This window comes from Cyprinodon tularosa, unplaced genomic scaffold (assembly GCF_016077235.1).
Source record: "Cyprinodon tularosa strain WSP-4 unplaced genomic scaffold, ASM1607723v1 ctg330, whole genome shotgun sequence".
Taxonomy (NCBI): domain Eukaryota; kingdom Metazoa; phylum Chordata; class Actinopteri; order Cyprinodontiformes; family Cyprinodontidae; genus Cyprinodon; species Cyprinodon tularosa.
In genome coordinates this window covers 593237-605638 of record NW_024039042.1, presented here as the reverse complement: position 1 = coordinate 605638, position 12402 = coordinate 593237, and the positions used below count along the sequence as shown (strand labels likewise).

Genomic DNA, 12402 nt, shown 5'->3' with positions numbered 1-12402 from the left:
TATAAGTCTTCCTTGGCTTTGATGTGTTCATTTTGTCAGGCTGTTTTATGCAGTGATAGCCTTCTGTAGTCCATGTGCTTTTTTCAGACAAACAAAAAGGCAATTCAAGTGCCTGACACAGGAAATATTCATCTGAGTCAGAGTCTCACAGGAATCTTCTTTCAGAGGTTCGCTGGGGAAAAGTGTGCAAGCAGCAAAATTTGACTCAGCTCAACAAATAAAAATCTGAATTCAATTCAATTGAAAAGCATTAGCTTTAGCTTTCTTGGTTCATTTCTAGGGCTTCACAGTGGTGTAACTGGTAGGGCTGTTGCCTTGCAGCATGTAGGTCCTTGGATTCATGGGTTGGAATCCCACCCAGACATGTCAAGATTCTACACACCAAACTTCATAGACGTAAAGCCATGGAAGTAATTAGAAAACTTAAATTAATTTGTTCTGCTTAACTAAATACGTTAGCCATGGAGCACATATCAATATCCTGTGACTGAAAACCAATATATGCAAAAGAGATATTTGCCTTAAACATACAAACTTAGTCCTTGGATTTCCTTTTTTTCTTCATGTGATTTAAGTTTTGCTTCCCAAATAGTAATCAGTGCCATAGTTTAATGAATACCTGCACCATTGTATGATTATGCAAAAAATACTTTACTGCAGACATTTAAATAAATTGACATTTTCTTCTGCATTTATTTTTGTTATCAACATGCACATTAGGTATTCGTTAGAAAAAGCGACATTTTTATATTGAAGACTAGATCTCGAAAAAAAAAAACTACAATTATTGATATACTGTAGGTCAACTTTAAATATGTGTGTTACTGTTTTTATGTATATTTTCCTGACATTTTCCCTATTTGTCCTAACTTTGTTTCAAGAGATATTGTATATTTAGATTTGCTTAGACACTGAGGAACAATATTTTTAAAAACAACAACGACAACAAAAAGGTTCTTTGAGAGTTCCTAGTTCAAAAAGCTCTAAAGAAGAACATTTCAGCCTGGTGGCCCTTCACATTCATGGTGGTAATAGGACCCATTATAGAGCTTTTTAAAGCATTTCTGTGTAATTTCATGTTGAGGAAAAATATGAATGTGTCCACTCTGTCCAACAGTAAAGATCTTTTCTTGTGCAATCTAATAAGGCAGGCATCACCAAAGTTGGTCCTCGAGGGTCGCTGTCCTGCAAGTTTTAGAGGTTTCCTTAATCCAGCACAGCTGATTTTAATTGAAAGCTGATTAACAGGCTTTTTTGCTCAACTGCAATCATTCAGCTGTGTTAAAGCAGAGAAACCTCTAAAACCTGCAGGACAGCGATCCTTGAGGATAGATTTTGGGGATGCCTGTAATAAGGTTTGCCATACCCTAATTGGTTAAATCAATTTTAGGCAAATGATCCTTATAGCTATTAGCAGTATGCCTGGTTGGAGAGTAACATCATTTGTTACCTTGAGACTGGAAAACCATAAAGGTGAGATAGGATGCTTGATTTGTGAGATTGTTGCAATCAGAATAATTGAAGGGGTTTAGTGGCTCTATCAGGAAATCTTTTTGTGTTTACATGTATGTTTGGATTCTAGAATTCAATTTTTGTCCTTTGTTTAATGTCCCTGCCTGCTTTTAAGTCGTTTCAGCTGTAAACCTTTACAGCTTTCTTTTCAGTGGCAATGAAACTCATTTGAGAACCTATTTTCACACTTCACACAAACCCATTTGGAGGTTTGATAATGAGAAGCAAAACAACAGAGGCAGTAAAAGAGCTTGTGATAATCCATGCTCAAATGAAGCACTACAAGGTTATGCTCAGAATGTGAAACGGTGCCCAAGCTTCACACCCTGTTTCTAAAGCCCCTTAAAGTTTTAGGCCAGCTGTTTAATCAAAGGTTGCTTTTATTTTCTATCCCTAAATGAAAGTACCAAAGTTAACACTGGATTATTCAGCTCCTGATCAAAAATGAAATTTAAGTTAGTTGTAAACAAAATGCAACAGGGCTGTAGTAAATATTTTGTTTGAAACCTACATATTCTTGTTAACTAAATATCCTCAGAAGGTTTGAATTTAACTTCAAGACCCTTCCTGTTTTTTTTTTTTATAAGTTCTTTGTGCATCCTTGACCTTTCACCCCTTTTAATATTTACCAGCTTATTTATCATAAAAATATTTTCACCATTTAGTTTGGCTTTCATCATCTGTTTCTAACATCTTTTCATCATATTTGCTTAAACACATAGTTTTAAAATGTAATCTATATATAAACCATACAGTAACTAGTCTTAACATGAATAAACACTGACATGAGTTTGGTATATTTATACATTTGGTTTGCTTGGGGCTTTGACAAGGCATTGCAAAATTTAGTTGTTTCTAGGTTCATAGTTAAATGTTAATTAAATGCTCACCTCATTAACATTAAATGTACACGGCATGGCTGCTCATGCCCTTTTGTAGTCTTTTCCTGTGGGACAGGGCTTCAACTGGACAGTGCATAATGCATTAGTGTTCGCTGCTGGATTAAGGTTAAGGTTACGTGGGGTAAGGTCTCTAAAGGATAACATTGTTACAGCAAACTTTTTATCTTAAAACAAGCATTATGCAAATAAATTCAGGCTACAATAGAGCAGCATTATAGTCATGGTGTGTCCAAGTGGTACAACACAAAGTAAAGTCAGCAGCACCAGTCTAATGAAGGAATTAAAAATGTTGAAGTAGAGATCTTACAGCTTTGTCCATATTTATAGAACTGTTTTCAGTTAGAAGATTGTGATAAAGAGCTCTGGCCAGAGGGGACTGATACACTCTTGTTTCTCTTCAGATCGCATAAATCTTTCACCTTCTACTAAAGATTTTCGTGCAGGGGAACAACAAGAGTTATCCTAAATTTAAGGGAGTGGCGGCCTAGTGGTTAGGGAATTGCGCTTGGAATCCAGAGGTTCTGAGTTCGAGGGACACTCCCACAGACTGCCACTCTGGGTCCCTGAGCAAAAGACCCTTAACCCCTCACTGCTTCTCGGGCGCAGCACAATGGCAGTCCACTGCTCTCCAAGAGGATGGGTTCAATGCAGAGTAAATTTCATTGTTAAGTACTTGTGACAGTGTAATGACAGGGGGAAAATAATGGACTGTCCTAATGCTACGACATAAATGTTATGAATTACAACAACATAGTAAAAAAGTCTAACTGCAATACTATTGTTGAATACGCAATGTCCATATCAGTTATAAAAAAAAATCACTTTTTCCTTTGACCCTAAGCAATAAAAAACAAACAAATGATGTGAACTTCCTGATGTTAACAACCCAAACCACTGAACAAAGTAAAGGACGAACTTAAATATTAAGCTCAATGGGAAGTGGGGTATTTGATTTTTGACATGCCGGATTGTTATTATTGTTGCTATTGTTTTTGAAACTTATTTTATTTTCATTTTGCTCAGTAAAATAACAACTCTTTTTGCTCATTTCCTGCCTCCAGCTGTATCATTCTGCACTCACTTTGTTTCCTTATGTAATCCCGCCGAACCTAGCAGCAGGTCTATTACTTTTCATTTATCGTCAATAACGTGCCGAGTCAGGGGTTACACAGCTCTCTGCAAAGAAAAAATTGCAGACCCCGGAAATACAAGGAACTTATTTGTGAAACTATTATTTTGAAGAATGAGAAATACAATTGTCTCTTAGTTTTTATATTTAATTGACAAAGGCAGAAAAAGCTCAAGTTTTTCATAAGGCTTGCTTACATCACAACCTCCTTTTCTATTTTCTTATGAGAAAAAAACTAACAAAATGAAAAACCACATAAATTTCTGTATATTAACCTAATGTCTATGCACTGTAATTAATGTCATATTTCTTAAGTGTGCACAAAATGATGGCCAAAAAATATACAAATTTGATTCTCCTTTTATTTCATGAAAGCTCTGGGAAGTAATTTGCAGCTGGAAACATCATTTTAACCTTTCAGAGTTGGCATCGACTTTAATCTAAAAGGGCCTTAACTGAACTCACCAAAGAAAAGGCGTAAAAGTAAATGTGCCTTTTTATCAGGCTCTAACATGTCTCTTTATATTGCCACCTCTTCCTTTACAATTCCCCAACAGTCTATCTAATCTGTCTCGCAGAAATATAAGGACAATGTGAGATATGCTATTGTTTTCTCTGAGAGGGAGTAAACGTTATCTACTCTTTATGCCATAAAGTCATAGCATCCAACTATCTCTTAGTCCTTTCATTTTAGCGTGCATAAAGACAATAAAACATTAATATCCTCCAAACCGAAAACTGAACAAATGGAAGGTTATTTTGAAATGTTTGGACCAAAGGGAAAACAAAGCTTTTTCCCAATAACAACTTAGAGACACTCTTGGAAGCTTTTACTGCTCCTTTGGGCTTCATTCTGGCATTTCCAACCCCACATGCGTCCACACTTCAAAGAGGGAAGGGAGCTAGGGGATGGCATCCTGAGAAAAAATTACAAGAATAACCACACTGATATAGAATCAACGTGGAGGTTCAGCCGATGTGCAAGCCATGAAAGTCGGTCTGACCTCCGATCAGCGCTTCAGCTCTATAAGACGCTTTGTGGGGAAAGTAGCCCCAGTATTTCAAAGGGTTGAGGGAGTTCAGTGCTATCTCCCTGTGCCAGGTAGCCTGACTAATAACACACTCAAAGCTTCTTGAATGTCAGAGCTTCCCCAACCTGCTGCCAGGAAATGTGAACGGAAATAGTATATTAAGAAGCGTTCAGCAGAAAGGCAAAGCTGCAGGATATAGCCTCTGGAATATTTAAAATTGGTCAACATAGGCCAAAGGGACATGTTATTAAGTAGAGTATGGGAAGAAGTGGGAACCTATGGTTTCAAACGGCTTTACAATTTTAAATAAACATTTCTAAGTCCTTTGAATTACATGACCTTGTAAGAATGAAAACTTTTTAACATTTTATGTTACACCTGTGAAGTGAAAATTGTGTGTTCAACTTATATCTTTCTTTTTAAGTAAGCAGTGTATTTGTTGAGGGTCACAAGGGTGTAATATGACCCTGCAGAAACTTAGCAGTTTCTAACAGGATGGCACAATGCAAGGCCTTTTCTAAACCTAATGTTTCATGTTGAATAGGGAATTCATTCATTTGAATTTAATGTGTTAGAGCAGTGCTGCATCGAAAATCTGCAGAAAATTAGGTCGTGAGAAGTAGAGTTGGAGACCTCCGGTATAAATCACCAAAACTGTGGCAAGATGGAGCCGACCAACTCCGCAGAAGCTCTTGAGATACACAACTCAAGTTGCAATAAGTCATAAAAATGATATATTGTTGTGCCATATGCCAACATATATAGCAAAGGTAGATGATGAAGGTTCTTTCATCAGATGAGACCAAAATGCAAATATTTGCTGTGTGGTTACAAACTAACCCTGCAGATCAACTCCATCCTATTGTTGAGGCATTGCAGTGGCAGCATAGCAGCAGAAAAAGATCAGAGTTGATTAGAAACTAGATGGAACTAAATACGGGGGTTCGTTTAAAAAGGGGAATAGAGAAGAATAAAGGTGGGGCTTCGGTTCATCCTCTAGCAGGAAAATTGCCATAAACATCGAGGCAGAGAAAAATTAGATCCAAGTAAATCCATGTGTTACAATTGCCTAGTCAAAGTCCAGAATCCACGTCAGAATTTGTGGTAAGATCTCTAGATGTGTGAACCTGGAAGACTTACCCAAAAAAGGCTGACAAATATATTGAGTTTTATCCAAGGTTTCCTCAAAAAAGGATATCAACTGTAAACCACCTGCTCCTGTTTAGTCCTAGGAAACTGGACTTACATTTTCAAAAAGGAAAACTCCTGCTTTAAATGTAAATGACAATGTTGGGAGCTGGAGAAAATCCCATCTTTCTCCAGCAGAGTCCGCCGTGGATCCTCTGAGGGAGCCTCCTGCACAGCTGCAGCTCATCTAGATCATCAGAGGATCCACTATATAAGCTGTCTTCAGACCTTGCCTCAACGCCGCAGTGTTGTTCCAGTTGGTCAGCGCTAAAGCCTAGATCTTTGTTGAATCTCCATGACTTCGAATCCAGGTTGGATTCTAACCACTGTCTCTGTGTTTCCAGGAAACCCTTGCCTCCTCTGTGAAAGCTCAGGAAGAGCTAACCTGCCGAGCCGACCCTCAGAGCCAAACCCTGAAGATTCTCAGAGAACCTCCAAGCAGCTCTGGACTAGAGCTGGGAAACCTAAGCCAAGGTCTGTTCAAGCTAGACGTGAGACGCTGAAGCAGCAAACGGACTCTGCTGATAAACTCTTCTCCAGAACCAACAGTGACTCTCCCAAGGAGAACCTCAAGAACCCTCAAGGTACAATCAGTGCACCTTTGGAAATCAAACCCAGTCAGCAGTCTATAACTGAGCTGTCTCTCACGCAGACTCCGGTGAAACCAGAATCCAGGCCCGAACCAGGAATCAGTACATTCTGTGTGTTGTGCAAAATAAACTGTTAAAACTTTTCATCCTTGTGTCCGTCAGTGGTGTTCTGCATAACTGGGTCTCCATTAGAGAACCCATCATGACAGACAATACTGGTGATGGATGCATTTGGTCATGGTTTTACATTTCCCCTGTATTTTCAGACTCAAGTGACAGAAGGTCATGTCATACATTTAATTTCTGTTTTAAAATGATGTAAAGCAGCTGTAGTACATACAAAGTTATCAATCAGTTTTTTTCGTATCATTCATGGTGGCTCAGCCTCTAAAGGCAAACACTGCCAAGGAGGGGCAAAATCTCTCCATGCATCTTTAATGCTTTACTCATGACATTAACAATAGGCTGCTGCTGCTGCTGTAAAGGGCCTGACTGTTGTGGTTTGTGCTCCTAGAAAGATAATAAGGAGGGATTAAAAGAAAATAAACCAAGCAAGAAGATAGTGCAGCTTGCATGCAAAAAAAACTGAAAATAAAAAATAAAAAGTACAATCGGATTTACAGCTAACAAAAGCTACCCTGCTTTGCCTTCAAACATACTAGACTGTTTGAGTGCCCTCAAACCGTTACTTTACAGCCTTTGCACTCGTGATCACATGGTTTTAAATCCCATTTCACACTGCGTTGTCACGTTTGCTTTGTTCGGTCTTCCCCCTGCAACTTCCCTGTTGTTCACTTTCCCCAAGAAGTTCCAACAAAAGGGCTGAATTTTCAAAACTCTGTGTAACAAATCCAGTGGCGTCCCAGCTGCCCTCGGGTCTGTGAAGTAGACGGGCTTTGCTCCCGCTGAACAAATGCAGCCACTTCTGAACACGGTTGTTAATGGAGCTCAGAGACGCCGTCTTAAAGCGTTGTTGCCTCATAGGGGAAAAATCATTTCCCTTCTAAAGAGTGTGAAAGTGTGAGCTGTCAAAGGTAACAAAAAAAAAACAACACTTTAGTGAAGGCGTGGCTGCAGAGAGAGAGACAGACCATACATAAAGCCTGTACAATAGCAACAATTAAAGTGCATTATGCATCATTACAAGTCCACCCAGGCACTGGCCTGACAGCAGATTTATGTGCTCTGTTTCTTTTCTCCCTCAGAGATCTATAGTCTAATTATGTGCACACTTATGATAAGGAGAATTAAAAAAGAAACATAATGCAGCAGCCTACACACTAAATACAGTAATGGTAAGAACCATTATTATATCATACAAGAAAAAGGAACAAACCCAAATTGTTAAACCTAACATCACTGAACAATCTCAGGTTTTTAGTCATTCAAATGAATCCTGATGTTCATTGTTCCAAACACATCTGCAGTGACCTCTCCACTGATCCCTTATAGCACTGAGTAGCAGCTGTTTGTAGATGCAAACAGATTGTCCTCCTCATACCTGCACCTGCCTCTGTTGGCACGACAACCTCTAAAATGTGGCACTTCTATTCAGGTTCACTTTCAATTACAGCTTAAACTTTTCGGGAATGTCCTACAATCAGCTGGAAAGGGACACTATTGACGATTTTTACCTGAAAGAACATCATATTCTCATTATCAGTGCGTATGAAATCGTACGAAAAGTTATGCACACTATTTCGTACGTTTTGGACGTTTTTCCTCAAAAAACCATATCAGTGCGCATGCGCTGGCAGACAGAAAAAAAAGCTGATCCGCGGACGGATGTAAAACTGGGAAAAACAGTGCAATCATCACTTATTCATGTCTCTAACTACGTTGCTTGCTGTTTTATATCTTAGGGTTAGGGTTAGGGTCAGGGTTAGGGCTAATTGTAATTTATATTCTATATTTGTGAATGGTGCGTCAGATGTGCATGCACATACGACGAAAAAAAACGTCCAAAACGTACGAAATTACGGTGCATAACTTTTCGTACGATTTCATACACACTCATAATGAGAATAGGTTGGAAAGAATTACACATAGAATGCCTAAAGGCGGACATACAGTACACTGTATGATATTTTCAATCATCATACTCAGCTACAGCTCAAACTGTGCAACGAAACCAAAGGGTTTTAAAGTTCACTGATCACGATGTATGTTCTTACACTGTATGTTCTTGCACTGACTCTGATTTGATCGAACAGCTCACACTGTACGTCCAGAGACCACATATCGGACTCAGCTCAGAGATGGCTCTGGTTGGACTCGTCAACCTTGAAGAAGCAGAAGAACTCCCTTTGCACATTCGCAGTGCACAAAGTTCAGATAAATTGGCTCGTAGATGCTCCGAGCTCTGCTTCAACAGCAGGATTTGCCCAGGAACACCTTACAAGGGCTGTTTGATTTTTCTCCTGACCTTAGAATTCCTGATCGTGAGGTGGTCAAAAGAGGCTAATCGCCCCTCTTTACCCCCTGTATACTACACGACACAGGACGCACAATGAGGCTGAAACTCAGTCCAACCCAGAATATTCTTGCACGACTGGAGAACCGGCCCTGAATGGGCAAAATCTCGTACAGTATATCACTGCCTTAATTAGACAGGCTGTATTTTAGTGGGCTTATTCTTGTCAGAGATTGTTAAATAATGTAGATCTGGACTTCAACTAGGCAACTGTAAGAGATGGAAAATGTAAAAAATTTTATTACAGCTGTTAAGGCCATAAACTTGAGTTATACGTTCTATGTTGTTTTCTTTTTTGAATCCGTATTGTAAATAAAGATTGTAAAGAACAAAAAATACACACGTTTTTTAGTTTCATAAAAATTCCGCCTACTAGTGGTGTGGCAGGTATAATACTGATTCTCCTGATGGCATTTAAAACACTGTAATGTAGAAAAGGATAGAGTTTTAAAAGGACCTGTCATGTGCTCAGGGCCTAATCCTGTCAGCAATAGCATCGCTTCACTGATTTTCATTATTGCTTTGAATGGAAGGCCATGGGGGAGATGCTGACACACATTTTATGCATTTTGTGCTCCTTGCGAAATCTGCACCATGGCTTCTTTGAAATGTGATGCTCGTTCTAGTGATGCTTGTCGATAAATATACAGCCAGAGGTTCTGAAGAGACGCGATTTAAAACTGATTTGCATCACTCCAAACTTTCAACAGGGTAACATTACACATAGTGCCTTTGATTTAGATGTAGTTTCAGTTGCTGTTGATTTTATTAAGCTGTAAGGCTTTATTTAGCACAACATGAGTACTAAAAATGTTTACTATGCAGCCAAACATTCACAAATTGCAATGAAAAAATCAAGAAGCAAGACTAAAAAAGCCTAAAGGTAAAAACAATATAGTCTCTGGCTCCCTATATTACAAATTGGAAAAATAAAACATTTAAATGTCTTAGATTTACTAGAAAACAAACAAAAAAGAAAGACTTCAATTTAGAAAAAAATCTTAAAATGGGAATCTTGGTTCCTTTTCCCACTACTGTAGTCTTTTTCAATACAATGAAATAGTGAGATCATAAGCATAACGTTGAGATTACAAACAGTGGCGGTTTTGTGACAATAGTCCATCATCTCTGCTGTGTGATACAACTTCCCTTTTACTCTAAGATTTAGGATCACCTCATTTGAAACTGGCTTTAAATGCAAACCGACAAAATTGCTGCTTATTTACTCAGGGATTCCCAATTTATACACAATACTTTTCTCTTTAGCCAAATCTTTGACTGTATGCATCTGTTTTTATCTTTTTAGACTTTTCTTGTCTAAACTTGACCTTTCCTGGCAATTTAAAACTTTTTCAACCATGTGATTGAAAGACTGCTAATGAGAAACAAACAGGAGATAAATGTCAGGATAGAGAAGCAGAAGACAGACCATCAGAACCTTTCCTAGAGTTTAATCTATTAAAAAGCTGCAGTCAATTAGAGCACATTTAACTCTCCCTGCTAGACAATGATTTATGTGAAACAGATGAGTTCACTTCATCATCAGAGTCTTACTCCAAACTTAAGCTTTTTTCTCTTAAGGTATAAGCATGTCTCCAGGATAAAAAAGGTGATAATTATCCCGCATGTATAGATGCTTTTTCATGTGTCAGACTAAAAAAGGTGTGAGGACTGGAACAGTTTTCAGTAGCAGAGGTTCCGCTGCAAAGCTCTCAGCAGGGAGCATGGATTTGTTACGCTTGAACTCTATGGAAATGATCCCTGTCAGAATATTCATCCATTCCAAGCCTGGATACATCACCACAGCATGTCCCCTGCAGGATAATACTGCTGAATTTATCACAACTTTCCAGGAATCATTCTGTCACTCAAAATACATTGGTTTTCTGCACAGGGCAGCTCTATAGAAGACAATGACTACAGCGTAGGGAGCAAACCCAGACCAGTTGGGAAAAAACATATTTTTATTACATATTTCAAATGAACAGATAACCCAGTTTGCTTTTAGTGCCAGTGCAATGTCAAACAATTACCGTACACATATGATGGTTTTAAACATACATGACCAAAAACGACTGTATCTTTGGCCTGCAGCTGGATAAATGGCAAGCCATGAAATTAGATTAGTGTTTCTATAGACTAATCCTGTATTCTGTGTCAGAAACAGTCCTACACGTTTCTAAAACATAATTTTGAAGCAGAGGAGTGTGTCGGCTTTTGTGGCACCGCAGTGAAAGCAAAAAGCCAAAAAAAAAATGCTAAAGATGTAAAAAAAAAAAATAAATAAAGTTCAGGTCAGTGTTTGGTATGGTACCTTTATGCACAGAAATATATGAAGGGGTATTATTGGTATTATGGCCAATTGGGAAAAATAAGTAATAGTTGAGTGTTTTTTTTTGTTGTTGTTTTTTTTTTATACGTTTGTCTTTACCATCAGGGAATATAGTTTAAATACTGAGAATAAAATGTTATTTAAAAAATATAATTAAAGGTCTGACAATACAAGCAAAAATGTTATCTTGTCCTCCAGTTGCTGTGATTGAAAGCGATGCCACTATTGAAATATAATAGATCAGTAAAGGCCTTAGATGAGCAACAGAAAATGACTTATTTGATTATCAATGACATCAGCTTGAGGGAAAAAAGGAAGAATAGTGTAAATGGACGTTATCGTGTTATTGACCACTCAGAGCTCTTTACGGTAAAAGCTACATCCACCCAGCTGAGCAATTTATCCTATGTATAATGCTCCTTGGCTTTTATACCCACTCTGATCCATCACGAGGAAACACATTCAGTGTTTTGCCCAAAGCAGTTTACCATGCGGACTGGTGAAGCTAGAGATCAGTCTGGTGACATATTGATTGGTGAACAACCTGTTTACTCTCAGGAGCCACAACCAGAACCGGAAACTCTAATCCTACAGCCTTATCTTATTTTCCTTGTTTAGAAAAAGAAAATCATATACATGGGCTTAATCCAGAATAAAAGCATATTCACTAAGGACCTGACCTCTCTAAGCTGACCCATATTTCACAAGAACCATCAGAGTGCTCACCCAGAAGATAGTGCTTAACTCCGATGCATTGACCTATATGTATTGTAAGGGAATTTATTGTGCACTGATCTCTATACAGGCATGCATTAATGTACTATATAACTTACTGTTGCTTTTAAGCAGCATTTGAGATTTAAAAATAAAACTGGTGAACAGCAAGAGGAGGCATTTAAACCCAAGACAGGCTGAAAATAAAGCTGCATAATCAGTTTTTCCAATAAGGTTCACAGAAGGTAAGGTCTGCCGCACATCCTGCAGCTTCATGTTTCAAATCTGGGCCGAGAAGTCAATCAAAGAGATTAAATATCCACATAATAAAACATCTGAAACACTGATCCACACACAGCTTCTTAGGGTGATGAAGCTTGTTTAAATTTACTATTACAACAAGGTCACAGAGTGGCCTGGCCGTGCACCCGAGTCTGCAGCCTGATGGAAATAATTTGAAGAAAAGAGGAGCATATGGCTCTGTGCACTGGTATGAACTGTTTGAAATGTGATGGGTTTGCTGTTAGGGTC

At 38.4% G+C, this 12402-nt stretch overlaps 1 protein-coding gene and 1 pseudogene across 2 annotated transcripts in view; one reads left to right on the top strand and one right to left on the bottom strand.

Annotated features, from left to right (window-relative positions):
- Positions 1–12402, bottom strand: part of celsr3 (cadherin, EGF LAG seven-pass G-type receptor 3) — a 153726-nt gene that overhangs the window by 128199 nt on the left and 13125 nt on the right. The gene's annotated exons all lie outside the window — the stretch shown is intronic.
- LOC119789094 lies at positions 2796–2899 on the top strand (annotated as a pseudogene).